The 13084-nt window shown below is 50.9% G+C and overlaps 1 long non-coding RNA gene across 3 annotated transcripts; it reads left to right on the top strand.

Annotated features, from left to right (window-relative positions):
• Positions 1–1406: 1406 nt before the first annotated feature.
• On the top strand, positions 1407–13023 carry LOC120619233 (uncharacterized). 3 transcript variants are annotated; one of them, XR_005657425.1, is made up of 2 exons: positions 1407–3450; positions 9709–13023. It is a non-coding gene; the product is annotated as an uncharacterized LOC120619233 (long non-coding RNA). The 3 variants fall into 3 exon arrangements; XR_005657426.1 differs by lacking the exon at positions 1407–3450 and adding an exon at positions 6797–7153; XR_005657424.1 differs by lacking the exon at positions 1407–3450 and adding an exon at positions 6797–9600.
• The last annotated feature ends 61 nt before the right edge of the window (positions 13024–13084 follow it).

The raw sequence follows: 13084 nt of genomic DNA, 5'->3' as shown, positions 1-13084 counted from the left end.
AACAACGATTGCTTTGGAGAAAGGGGGTATGAAAAGAAAGCCCCCCCCAAAGTATTGGGGTTTTCATATCCAAAATGATTGGCTATAAATGGGTTTGTAGTACCCACAGATGGTATATTCCTTTCTCACTATCAATGAGATCTTTGTGCCATAAGCTAAGAAAAGTGTGTTGAGCTGGTTTCTTCATTTATTATTTGTTCGGTAGTTTCTAAATAAGAGTTTTTTAAAGGAAACTGTACTAATTTTATAACCCTATATTAGAAAAAATGTATTAAGTACTAAAGGATAACATTGACATTGATTCGATTTCAGGAAATCGAAGAGAATTTTGTTTAAATGCATTATGTTTACCTACTCTAAGCATAAGAATATTTAAATGATAAGATATTGTTTTGATTGGATCCGGCCAGCTACTTGGAATAACAAATCCACCCTGTCATTCACAGTGAGATTATTTCACCTCTGGAACTAAGCCAAGACAGGCATTTTTTTTTTTTTTTTTTTTTTTTAGCTCAATGAAACAGATTCTTTTCTCTCGCACAATGCGATGTGGAGGTTTGCCAAACTCTTGGTTGGAAGAATCACACTTCTTCATTTGTATTCTTTTGAAACGGCTTAAAATGCATAAAATGTACGACTAAAGCTCTTCTGTTATTTCTGTCTCCCGCCCCCTCTGAGGCTCACGGACACTATCGCGTCGGCAGAATTCTGAGTTTTAGGTTGCTTCAGTGAACATTCAACGCTGTCGGTGAGTTTGGAATTAAAGTCAAAACCATCGACCGTTGATTGTACCCTATGGCTAACCGTCACCCACGCCGCGGGCTTCAGAATTCGCCGGAGACAGGAAGCCTGAGCAGGACACCCCAGGACGGACGTCCTCTTCCGGGCACAGAGATTGTTTCTCAAAAGGTCACAATCAACATTCATTGCTGTCGGTGGGTTGAACTGTGCGGATGACTCACTGAACAATGAATGCAACTGTGGCCCCGCTTTCTGCGGCCTCGGCCGAGAGGTCTCGGAGGGGCGCTTTGAAAGCAGGAAAGCCGCCCCGGGCTTTTCCGATAGCACAGGATCATTGATTCCGTCGATGTCGTGAGGTCAGGGCTCGCTGAAAAAGGCACGCGTTAAAACAGGAGTGCGTTTCGGCCGGGAGCAGGCCCTTCTGCACGGTTGAGCGCGCGCCTTCGCGAGAGGGCTAGCGGCCTGTTGGTGGCGGGTGTCCTGTGACCGCCTGAGTCAGTCCCTTCCTCCCGTTGCAGCGTGGGGGGCAGGAAGGCGAGAGGAAGCTCACAAGGCCCGCGTCCCCGGCACCTGTGGCCTTGAAACGACAGCAGCGCCGTAAACATCCGTCCTCCGTGCCTCTCGTGAGAGTTCCTGTCCGCTGGGGACCGAAGTGCCAGGTAATGTCATTTTTCTGCGGCTCCGGGTAGGGGGTGACTCAGAGGGCGCTTCCCCTCGCAGTGGGGTTAGCTGAGCCGGGAAGCACATCTGTGTGAACCGTGGCGTGGCTATCGGGACACCGAGGACCGTCATGGAGAAGACCAGTTCCTTTCATTAAAGTCAGCTGGCAGGTAAAATTTAACCCACTTTCTTGGTGTTCTACCTTCCGAGAACCTGGTCTGTATCATTCGACTTTTGACCTTGGCCTAATAATCACCTCACTCCCTATCCAGGATTTAAAAATGTTTGTAAACTTCGAAGCGATAACTCTGTTTCTGGGATTCTCTTTAATGCACGTGCGTATGAAGAGACCCAAAGCAACATTATTTTTAAAAATCTGACAGTGGCAGCAAGCTCCACGTGAGACCGCAGGGATTGGGGCAACGGATTATGACAGGGACGTGAAAGGAAATGACAATAACCCAAGAACGTCGTGCCGCATGGAGCGTCTGCCGGGCGCTAAGAGAAACTCAGACCGAGGACGAGGTCCGGCAGCTGCGGGGAAGCGGCAGCCGCCCCGAGCCTCAGGTCCCTCACCCGTGTGCTGGGTATAACATTCCCTGCCTGACAGTGTCGTCTTGGGGAGAGACGAGGTCATTCGTGTAATGAATTTAGCATAATGCCCGACGCCTGATACCTCCTTGGTGACAGCGGCCGTGGTAAACTCTGTCTCGTTTCTCCTCTTAGGATAGGGGCCCATCAGGTAAAAGCGACTATGTTCACTTAACTCCTAGTTCTGGGATTTGGTCATTTTCCTTTTCCTACGTAGTATGTCTTTCTCTTTCTTGTTTTGTTTTGTTTTGTTTCACATCGATGACAGACTTCTCTTTACTGCCCTAAAAGACTCTAGGTCTTGTTTCGAAAAAATCACACCACAAATTATGCTTAACTTTTGGTAAATTGCAAAAAAGAAAGTTTAATAGGATTATTATTTACTTCATTTTTATTGTTTTCACACAACGATCTAGAGATATCGTTTCCTTTCATCTTCACGAAAACTAGAAAACACTATTTTGACGATGGAGACAAAATAGCAATACGTCAGCTGTCACAGAACCGGGACGGTGATGGTTCCAAACCAAGATTACGCTCAAAGTTTGAGAACCTCGCCTTTAATTAATAACTACTTCTAAGAAAAGGAAGAATAGCATATTCCCTTCACAATAATAGCTCAGTTTGAGCTAACTTTCCCTGGGATCTAAGTAAGATATGGTCTGCGGACAAGATACACACCCCCAGACTCCACATGTAAAAGGAGGACACTGTAATTTAAGTCATTCGAGACCTGTTTTTCTGTTTCTTTTTCTTTTTTTTCACTAGAGAAAATAATCTCTGAAAATCGGAGCTTTCACCTGCTTCGTTTGCAGCCCTAACCGGGCGCCAAGAACGTCAAACACGCGCTAGGAGCTCAGTAAATATTAGCCGAGGGACTGATTCGTGGACACATTTATTCGGCGAGCAGAGCCTTCGACGACCGACCCATGTCACACAATGCTCTAGGCCAGATACTGTGGGTCAGAGTTGAGTCACAGCGGGAATGGAGCTTTTTTCCAGAAAACCACGTGCACAAGAGTGGCCTTTATTTCTAACCCCTAGAGCAGCATCCTGACGTTCGCTTAGTGTCTGTCACGCATGGATATCGCCACTGTCTTTCTTCCGATCTAGTGGACCGTTAGCGGTAAGACCAACCCCGAGGCAGGCAGCGATCAGACAGGAAGCCCCGTAAGGCGCATCTCAGTGCAGAGACGCCGGCGGCAGAGGCGAGGAACACAGTATTCGCCGCGCACTCCTCGGTCGAGGGCTGCGTTCCTGCTATTAAACGACAGACGTAATTGAACCTGGAAAGGAAAGGAAAAGGCTGGCAAGGTTCTGGGGTGACGTCCCCCCTTCTCCCCGCCGCGGACCCCCACAAAGGAACTGTTCAAAGCATCGTCCGCGGTTGTTTTTAACGATACGGGATTTTTATCCTAGATGCTGATTTTAAAATCTAATGTTCCCCCTGACCTTACGGTAAGAAAAACGCTTCCTCGTAAACAGATTTTTCTTACTTCCTAGGGTTATAAATTATAGTTAGTAAGAGCGGCCGTCTATCTAGCAGCCAAATTTGCGTTTTTACCAACCCTTCTCGCGCCTTCCACGACACCGTCACCCTCCAGGATCATCTTAACGGAGCTTAGTCACATTTTCCAGGGGAAGTCACTTCCCATCCTCTGTAGACAAATTCACTCATTCTGCCCGTTCCCTCTAGGAAAGCAGATTGTGAATACTTTCAGAACCCTTTAAATCGCCCCTCCCCACGCGAATGCTCCCGAAAACTCAACTCCAAGTAGTGAGAATAGGCAGATCCCGCGGGACGCACTCCCGAGCGTCTCTGGGCGCGGGCAGCCTGGACCCCGCACGGGACGCCCGAGCGAGCGGCGCCGAGTCGCACAGAACCGTCTTAAGAGGCCAGCCTGCCCCGTGGACCCCCTCGCCCGGGGCAGAGCCCTGCCGCTGGCTAAGTGCTAACACATGCTTTACGGCTACAGGAACGGGTGCGCTTCACGGATGAAAATTAGAGGCAGAATTAAATTGCTTGAACACAGCAGAAAAAGAAGGGGCAGGGGGCGGGGTGGACAAGGCAGCTCGGGGTGGACAAGGCAGCTCGGGGAGCCGGCGCTCACACGCGCTCCACGCCGACACCGCGGTTCTATGAGTTTCCGTGAGGATTCTCGGGTTCAGGTTCTGCTTTCGTCACTCAGAGTCACTTTCAGGGCAAGGACGCAGGGGCTCTGTCGTGATGCATGTTCAAAATGTGGAATTTTCAACCACGAGAGCTCTCCGGGGCAAATACCAGAGCTCCGTTTGGAAAGCCGAGCAGAGGCATCATCCAACGACTGCCGATGACATCTGTAATTTTTCGGGCTACTATAATAAGAGCGATCAGACCTCAGGCCTTGGGGTGTAACGTGATCACCTGTGCTTTTCAGAGAGGAATTTCTGTGCATGTGGACATAGCTCACAGCTGGCCGAGCATATCACTGCAGTGTCAGAAGGAAGGCGGGGAGACATGGCCGCCTCTAAATCTTTAGATGCCTTTTGCAACTGATAGCCAGAGACGGACCGAGCGGGTGAGACAGACGCAGCTTTGTTAAATTCAAAATGCCAGTCGTTGCCTGACGACCCGGTACCTAAACCACTGTGCAAGGAGATGAATAATTGCATAATGTGCGCTTTCTCGGTTTACAACGTGAGGTCACAGAATGAAAAGCTGTTCACTCTTTCATTCGACAAGTCTGCGTCGGGAGCTTGTTTATTTACCGGCGTCGTTTTAGGTGGCGGGAGACGGCGTGGTGAGCGCGCTCACCCCCTCCTGTGAGCCTGAGGGCTGATGGCAGAGAGGAGTAGCCGTCACAGCTCCGTAATTAAAGACTGCAAAGCGAAGGGCTAGCGAGCAGGAGGCAGACCAGCAGCGCCCTTAGAAAGAGAAAAGGCCTCCGAGCTGAGTCTCATCGACTTGCAGAGCAGGGGACACACAGGTGAAGAAACGTGGCAAGTTGCTCCCCGACAGGGACAAGTTACAAGTCATGAAGTGCTGGACGTGTGTTCTTGGTGACGCGCTACGTGAGGACGGGGCACCGGCTCCGGATGACATGATAAGTGAATCCAGGGTCTCTGCTTGGCTGAGAAAAACGAACCTCAGAGCTTACTGATCAGTACGGTCTTCGGCCGGGTTCGGGGAGGGTTCGGTGCACCGAGATCGTTCAGAGTTCATGGTCTGGCACGCGCTAGCTGGCTGGAGCCAGCTGTCAACAGATGTAGTGTCGATATCTTCCAGGCGAGTGGGACTCTCGGGGGAGAAGCTGCATTTACAGATGTGAACGGTAACCGAAGGTGTCGGGGACATGGTCGGGGCGAGGGGATGGAGCATCCTGGGAAGAGATGACGTATGCGGGCAGCAAAGGCAGGACGTGCAGGCGGTGGGAGGGACAGACGGGGCTGGCGCGGAGTGGCAGGACGTTGCGGTCGCCAGGCGGCCGTGCCGGGAACAGTGGCTGTGCCGACGGCCGCAAACCTCTGGTTTGAGAACCAAGGGTAGGAACGAGGGGGAGGGTCGTGGGCAGCACGCTCGGGGTTCACAGAGGCCAGCTGTTCCGGGCGACAGGTGAGCTGACCGGTCGGCTGGTTGAGCTGCTCGCATGCCATTTAGGAGGCGATCGTCATCGTTCTGAAGAGAGGTGACAGAAGTGGACAGAGCGGGATCCGCCGAGGCCGGAGGGTGTCCACAGCGAGGAGGATGATGGTGTGAGCGGAGGTCATAATTAGGACACACTTGTGTCACCACGCTCGACCCTCCACCCAGAGTCCTCCCTGTCCCAGAGGCCTTGCTAGGCGGCCCCCGAAAGGGGCCCCATCGTCCTCGTCAACTGACATTTACACTGGTGTCGCAACCTCCTCGTGAGTGAAGTCGCTGGACCTGGTGACTTAACTCGAGCAAACTGGAAGTGGTAGAGGTGATGGGGTCACTCCCCGTGGTTTCTGTCCTGGCGGGTCACTCTCTGTGGGGAATGTCACCTGCCACGTCACCCACGCAACAGCCATGCATAAAGGCTCCGTGGAGAGGGACGCACGCCCGCCAACAGCCACTCGAGTGGGCTTGCAAGTGGTCCCCCTGTGCTTAAACCTTGGGATGACGGAAGCTGCAGTGACACCTGGCTGGGAGCCTCATGGGAGACCCTGAGCCGAGAGGGCCCCAGACAAGCCGCGTCGGTTCCTGCCCAGGGCACCTGTGAGGCCGACGGAGCTGGTCGCCCGCTGACGTCACACTCACTCACTCACAAAAATCCCCATCGAACTCATTATACTTTGCTTTTTTATTCCTTTTCGCTTTCCTACGAGATCTTTTCTTAAAATGTTATTTTTTTCTCACAGAAATTTGTGTACAGATAAAAAATATGCAATTGTTTTAGCTTCAGTGGTTTCAAGGTGGATAAAGGAGAGAAGGGTGGGCGCGCTGTGTTTACACACAGCTATCACAAGGCTCGGGCAGGCTGCTGGGCTCAAGGCAGGGCTTCCGAAGAGTAGATGAGCTCGAAGGTCCAAGCGTATATTTATCTTCTCTGTTTTCTTAATTTTTAGTAGAGACTCTGGTTGTGCTTACTGGAAGCGGAGAACGCTGCCCTCAGCTGTTTGCTGTGATCATATAATGAGCGGAGACAGACCTCGAGCATCTCTCCCACGGTGCTCGGCTACTGCAAAATAAGAATGAACTTGGGGCATTGCTATGAAACATGAAATTAACTCATTTCCTTGCGTATCTCACGGGTCGATACTGACACTGCCGGGCTTTGGTCTGCAGGAAGTCACTCGCCCCTACCCCTCCCCCACGGTGTTTCTGAGGGGTCCCAGGCGATGTCACCAGCCCGGGCGAACGTGACCCACTGGAACCCGCGGCGGCCCAGCGTGGCCTCAGGCTGGCTCGCGTGACGCCTGAGCGCGGGAGTCCCTCCTCTGTCACTTTAACAACAGCGACGGAGACCACGAAAGCAGCAAATGTCTCGGGACTTCGTGGGAAAACGCGGGATTAAGAAATTGGGAAGCGCCCCGGTTGTACCCTCGACTGTTTCTTTGGTGCAAGTCAGACGGACTATCCTTCCAGAATCTTCCACGCCAGCTGTTTTCTTTCTACTGGAATACCAAGACAGGAGCCATATAGCAAAAGTGCACAGAGGAGGTAGGGAGAATCCTGGCAAGAAATCAGTCAGTCATGCCAAAGGTGGAATGATCAATAAGCAGCCGCAGAGATACATTATTTAAAAAATGTAGAAAAGACACAATAAAAATTTTAAAAAGCAATGATTTCTGAGAAGTGGAACCAGGAGAGAAGAATATTCTTTTATTTATGAACTCTTGTGTACAGTTTAATCTTCTCAAACCACAGTGTGTATAATTTTATGGGAAGAAAACATTTTAAGCATAAAATTACATTAGTGGAACCTGTGTTTTATTAGTTCTCAATGGAAAATAGTATGTCACGTTAGCTTTTAGCAACTCGTGCTCGTCCGATGATGCCGACAGCAAAGCAGGTCCTCCGGCCCCCATTCCGCGCTATGCCGAGATCCACGGGGTTCTTGCTGCGAGTCTCGAGATAGTTCACGATTCCAGTAAGGTGTGTTCCCTCTGACCTCTGCTGGCAGTATCAGCTACGAAGTGTCTGGCCTTCTTTCCAACGCGCTGTTGCCAAAGCTGCAAACAATTTGACTCTGACTTGACAAATTGGTGCTGAGCAGAAGCCCTGAGGTTCTCAGGCGTCCGTGGGGACGGGAGGTGGCCCCTTCTCTCCCCCCACCCCACACTCATAGCTCAAGGGTTCAGAGTTCAAAGGAAACACCTTTGGTTTCTGCCTGCAGTGTCCCCCTGGTGAAGCCCAAGGGGGTATCTAAGGGGACTTCCTGGGCAGGCCCGCTCTGGACCCCCCGCCCCCCAACTTGCAGGGTGGCAAAGGTGAGGCTGGCCTCGGGCGCTTGAAAGTGGCCAGAATCCGCCAGTTCCCTCATTTCAGATTCTCTCTGAATTGGCTTTATTTTTTCAGACACTTGAGTTCTCCACTTATCACCTCAGAGCTACCGAAACACACCTCCTCGAACTTTGCAAACAGATCGGGACTAAGAGTGATCCGTAATGTACCCAAATTCCAAAATCCTAAGACAGGACGCTGGTTGAATCGGGCAACCTACTCCAGTCAATGGTCATAACCTGATCGGCTGGGAGGCAGAGTCATGGAAATCATTGACTTGTGATTGGCTAAGGAGGCAGTCATGTAACTCCATGACGGCTTGATTGGCTAAGAAGTCAGAGTTGTGTAGATCTGTAACTGTTCCGATGGAAATCCCATAATCGGAAGCACGGGATGGGATGTTTTCCAGAAGACTGGCGAGGAGGGCTAGTGCTAGTGCTCTACGTCTAGGCACGAGAAACAGCCCAGCGGGAATGGAAGGGACTCTTATAAGTTGAGCGGTTTACAAGTTGCTTTTAGGGGGTGACCTTCTTCACAGAGAGCAGAGATGTTCATTCAGAGGGTGTAATTTGAGATCAGCAAAGTCAAGATTATATTCACGCTCAGTCCTGTGATGGAGCCTACATTTTCCACGGCTGTGTAGTGTTTGCTTTAAGAAAAGCCTCTTTCGAATGTGAGAACGGCGAGGGCAAACTAGGAGTTATTCCTGTATTCGCTGTTAATAACGTCCCTCATGTTCGCTTCCAGGACTGGCCACATAGGCAGGGAAAGGCTTGGATGGAGTGAGTTCGAGAACGAGGGTTTTTGGATGTTCATTATTGGGATGCAGCGCTTAGGGAAAATACCAAATAAAGTATAAAGTTTTATGAGAAATGAAACAATTACCCTCAGAAAGAAGCACCCCAGGAAACATGAGCCACCGGCCTGCTATGTCCCCACACACGCCCGGTGGTTAAATGTCAAGTTTCAGGGTGAGAGCGTCGACTTTGGGTTCCTCCTGAGAGTTTGGCCAAGTCCCTTCACACTCTGCGTCAGCTACGAGTGGTTTTAACACGAACCTCATGGGGATGTGGTGAGTTTCAATAACGCAGAGTGGCAGCTTGCACAGAATAAGACTTGAAAAATATTAGTGATGTTTGTGAGGCTTCAATAGGATAATCTATTCCACGGGACCTATCACCTTGAGCGGCTCAGAGAAGACACGAACCAAATACTTCTATTTGTAAGCAGTTTGCTCGAAGTAAACCCGAGGATGATGGGTTCACTGACACCACTGTTTCGTCCTGTGGCAGAAGTTCCTTTATGGACAGTTTTACATGAATCTTGGAAATGCTCGGGTTGCAATAGGACACTTAATTTGTGGGATTTTTAGCAAATCTCATGCTTGTTTGCACGATGTTGATATTTTTGTTGTAAAGAGATTTTTCACGAGCGTTTTATTCAGAAGAGATTGGGGGTGCTGTGATTTTTCTGCCCGGGGGCGGCAGCCTGCCACAGTTGTCTCGCGGGCTGTCTTTACCTGAACTTAGGTAAAGACGGTGCCTCTAGGACAATCGCCACCCTTCAGTTTGAAGACTTTAGAGAAGTAGCTGCCGCACATTTTCTTCTCTCCCTGGCATGTGCAAGACGCCTAAGAGCAAATTGAATTCCCACGTTCCTTCTAGGTATTAACAGAACGGGGACAGGGCAGACGAAGGGCGTAAAATCTGCCGCTACAATAAAAAAAAAAACGCAACAAAGCAGCTTAAACGATCACTTTCCTCTTGTTATAGATATTTCAACTGATAGCACAGATGGCATCAACGTGTGGATAACAAGCGTCTGATCTAAAGCACCTTGTAAAACAAGAAGGTCTGTCATCAGTCTAACAGGTAGCGGGTTGACAGGTCTCCCGTGTGAACAGGCATACCTGCCGTGGGCGGGGGGCTTAGAGCAGCTAAACCCGAAGAACTGGGGACGCTGCTCGGGTGGAAAGACATTGCTGTGGGGGAGGGTGGAACCTCGGGCCGTCCACCTCCCCGCCCCCACACCGTGTCGGGCCTTGGAGACCCCCAGGTGTTCCCGACGAGAGATTCGTTCACTGCATCTGGAGAATGCAGCAAATCCTTTCTCCTCTTGACCTACAAGATGTCACCCGGAGCCGAGTACACGGCACGTTCGAGAGTATGTAAAAGAGCTCCTTATAGCCGTCCTTGAGAGTGGCGGAGTGGGATCCCTTTCAGATTGAAATCACAAACCTTCGTGTGCACGTGGCCTGCGGGATCTGACCGAGTGTATGCGCCGTGCGTTTCGGAAGAGTTAAATGGCTGAGTCACAGTTGCTGTGTCCAGAGCGACTTTGAACATAGGACTTAATTTCACAGGTTTCCCTCTTACACAGCAGTGGCTCTTATTTATTTATTTATTTATTTATTTATTTATTTATTTATTTGGAGGTGTTTTTTTTCCCCACTTCCTTGGCAAACAAGAAAACATTCCAAGTCAATCAGTTTGATGACACTGGGTATAAGAATCGCCCCATTTTCAGCGAGAGTTTGCTGTAACTCGCCCAACATTCACCAGGACGTGGGGGCCACTTGTACGATGCCACCCCCACGTCCGCGGACGACGTGCCTTGAAGAGCCGAAGCTTCGAGTGGACGCCACCCCGGCCCAGGAGCTTTGGCGTTAGCCTGGTACTCCGGTTCACCGCCACGCTCGCCTGCTGCGTGACGTGAGCCAGCCAGTGTGTGTGTCCGGATGTTCGCTCGCAGGCCCGTTAAGCTGGCCGCAGAACCATCAGGGGCGTGCGGCCGCTCCAGAAGTCGTTCGGTTCCGTTACGTGGTCGGCGTCCATTCGTTTGGGCTCTGCTTCGGGTTTCCTTCAGTCTCGGGCCTGGGTGTAAGGAGGAGCCTCCACCTGGGCCAGGGCCTGCCAAAGTCTAAGTCAGCAGCAGTGCCGGAACCTCAGAGGGGCGCCCAGAGCTGCCACTGAGAAGGGACCACGTCCCGTCCACCCCCATTCCACCGTCCACGGCTGAATTAAGTGTGGAAAGCAGTGTGATCGCTTACAGGGCACGCAGCAAACAGTTAGGGACAAGCATGCAATCAACTACAGGCAAAATGGGACAAAACTTAGCGGTCCCACGAGGTCCGGCCCGAGCGCGTCTTAGCTCTGCTGCGTCAAGACTGAGAATTCGGGAGGAGGCGTGGGCACGGCGGCCCTAACCGAGGGCTCCATCCCGGACGGATGTGCAGACGAGCCTGCACCTCCTCACGAGCTGCGTCCTTGGCGGCCCGCGGCTCTCTGGCTCCAGGCAAAGGGATGCTGTTGTCATATAGCGCTGCAGGCAGGCGGAACGCGATGACGAAGGACCGTGCGTCATAATGACGAAGCACCGTTCGCTGTAATGAAGACAGCCTCGCCGGCCCACGGGCAGGACACCGTGAACCCGTTTCGTCCTTGGTGCAGGGCAGTAAGGACAGCGGCCAGCATGCATCGAGCACGGCAGTCACTTGGCCCCCAGAACTGCTGTGGATTGTTTTATCCTCGGCCCCATTTAAAACCAGAAGACCGGAGGCCGAAGGGCTTGCTGAAGGGGGCGCCCTCACCGAGAGTGGACGCCGGACCTGCTCGCCGGCATCGACCCGGGTGGCGTGACTCCTCGGTCAGCCGAGTGGCCATGGACTTGGGCGAATGAGGACCTTGGCCTCAGAGAGAAAGCACGGGAGGGAGAATTCTAACCGCCCTGCCCGGCCGACGTCCCACACACAGCAACCGGGGTGGGGCAGGGTCTGAGTAGGACAAAGGTGTGGGGTCTCTCACGGGCCCGCCTGGAGTACTCCCCAACTTTCGAGCACTGACGAGGAGCAGGGACAGAGTGGGGGGCACGGCTTAGACACGGGCTCTGCTCTCAGCACCCGTGCGACACTGAGCGATTTTTAGTACTTTTATTAGCTTCTGTTTGTACTGATAACAATCGCATTTCTCATTTCATCTTCTCCCAAATAGTGCAGGTGATGTTGACAGGCACACGTCGTTAAGTCTGTCTGACATGCGGCGAACCCAGGAAGCGACAGACTTTCAGCTCACTGCTTTGTGAACTCCAGCTCATGCTTTTCCTGCTACACCACGCATGCCTGCCATGAAGCGCATTCTCAATTTCTGAAGCTGTTGGTGGCGTGTTAGGTGTTAAGCTCGCTGTTGGAGGGGCGTTCACTGGGGGCTGGAGACCGCCTGGCCAGCACCGGCCCTTCGCTGAAGCGGAAGCGACCCCCGGACCTCGGATTGCTTGGATCATGACGCCCCCTGGAAGGTTTCTGATTCTGTCATCAAAACGCCTCCGCGGGAGCAGAAACCAGTCTGTTAATGTCTCGCTGCAGCTAATCACCTTAGCTGTTTATTTTCTGCTTCTGATTGCACTGAATTATCGAGTTCAGGAGAATAGGTTTATTATACTGAGACTTTGTGTCTCCTGACTTTAGGTAAACCCTTAAAGTCATTATTTTCTTTGAAATACAGGTATGGATGAATTAACTCTATTCCATTTCAAATTCTGGGAAACAGGAAGATAGTACTACTTCCTGTGCGTATCTAGTATACGGTACTACATACCAGACACAATTACTAGTAACACCTGCACATCTAGTCCTGCTTAGTGGTGTAACACCTGCACTTCTAAAGGCAACTTGGAAGCCTTATCTTATTTCCTTATCCAAAGGTGATTATTATTCCTTGGAGAGAAACAACTCACTGTCAAAAGAGCTACACTTTATGGTGGGTCATTTCAGGTCTGTCTGTCCTAACATGGGATCCGCTTTTCTAAAATCTGAGCTAGACCTGCAAATTCTGAGCTTATACTTAAGCTACACCTGCTGTGCTGAGTGTGTTTATAATTCCCGCACTGGAAGACGCGGTCCACTGGAATTTACCATTCTAATGCCATCCTTTGTCTTCGCAGGAATTACGAGCATGTCGGACTGAAGTCGAATTCCAGAAGAAACCAGAATTCTCTCTGAACTATTTCATTGTAACTGTGTATTGTGCATCCATTGGTTGTGTAGAGTTTATGTAATTTTGTTTCTGAAGAATCAAGCGCCTCATAAGAGCTTTATTTTCTCTAATTTGCATTTATTTTTATGCCTCATCCTTGCTATTTTTTCTGCTCAAA

The sequence above is a fragment of the Pteropus medius genome, unplaced genomic scaffold (genome assembly GCF_902729225.1).
Source record: "Pteropus medius unplaced genomic scaffold, Ma_sr-lr_union100, whole genome shotgun sequence".
Classification (NCBI taxonomy): domain Eukaryota; kingdom Metazoa; phylum Chordata; class Mammalia; order Chiroptera; family Pteropodidae; genus Pteropus; species Pteropus medius.
This window is presented reverse-complemented; position numbering and strand designations above follow the sequence as displayed.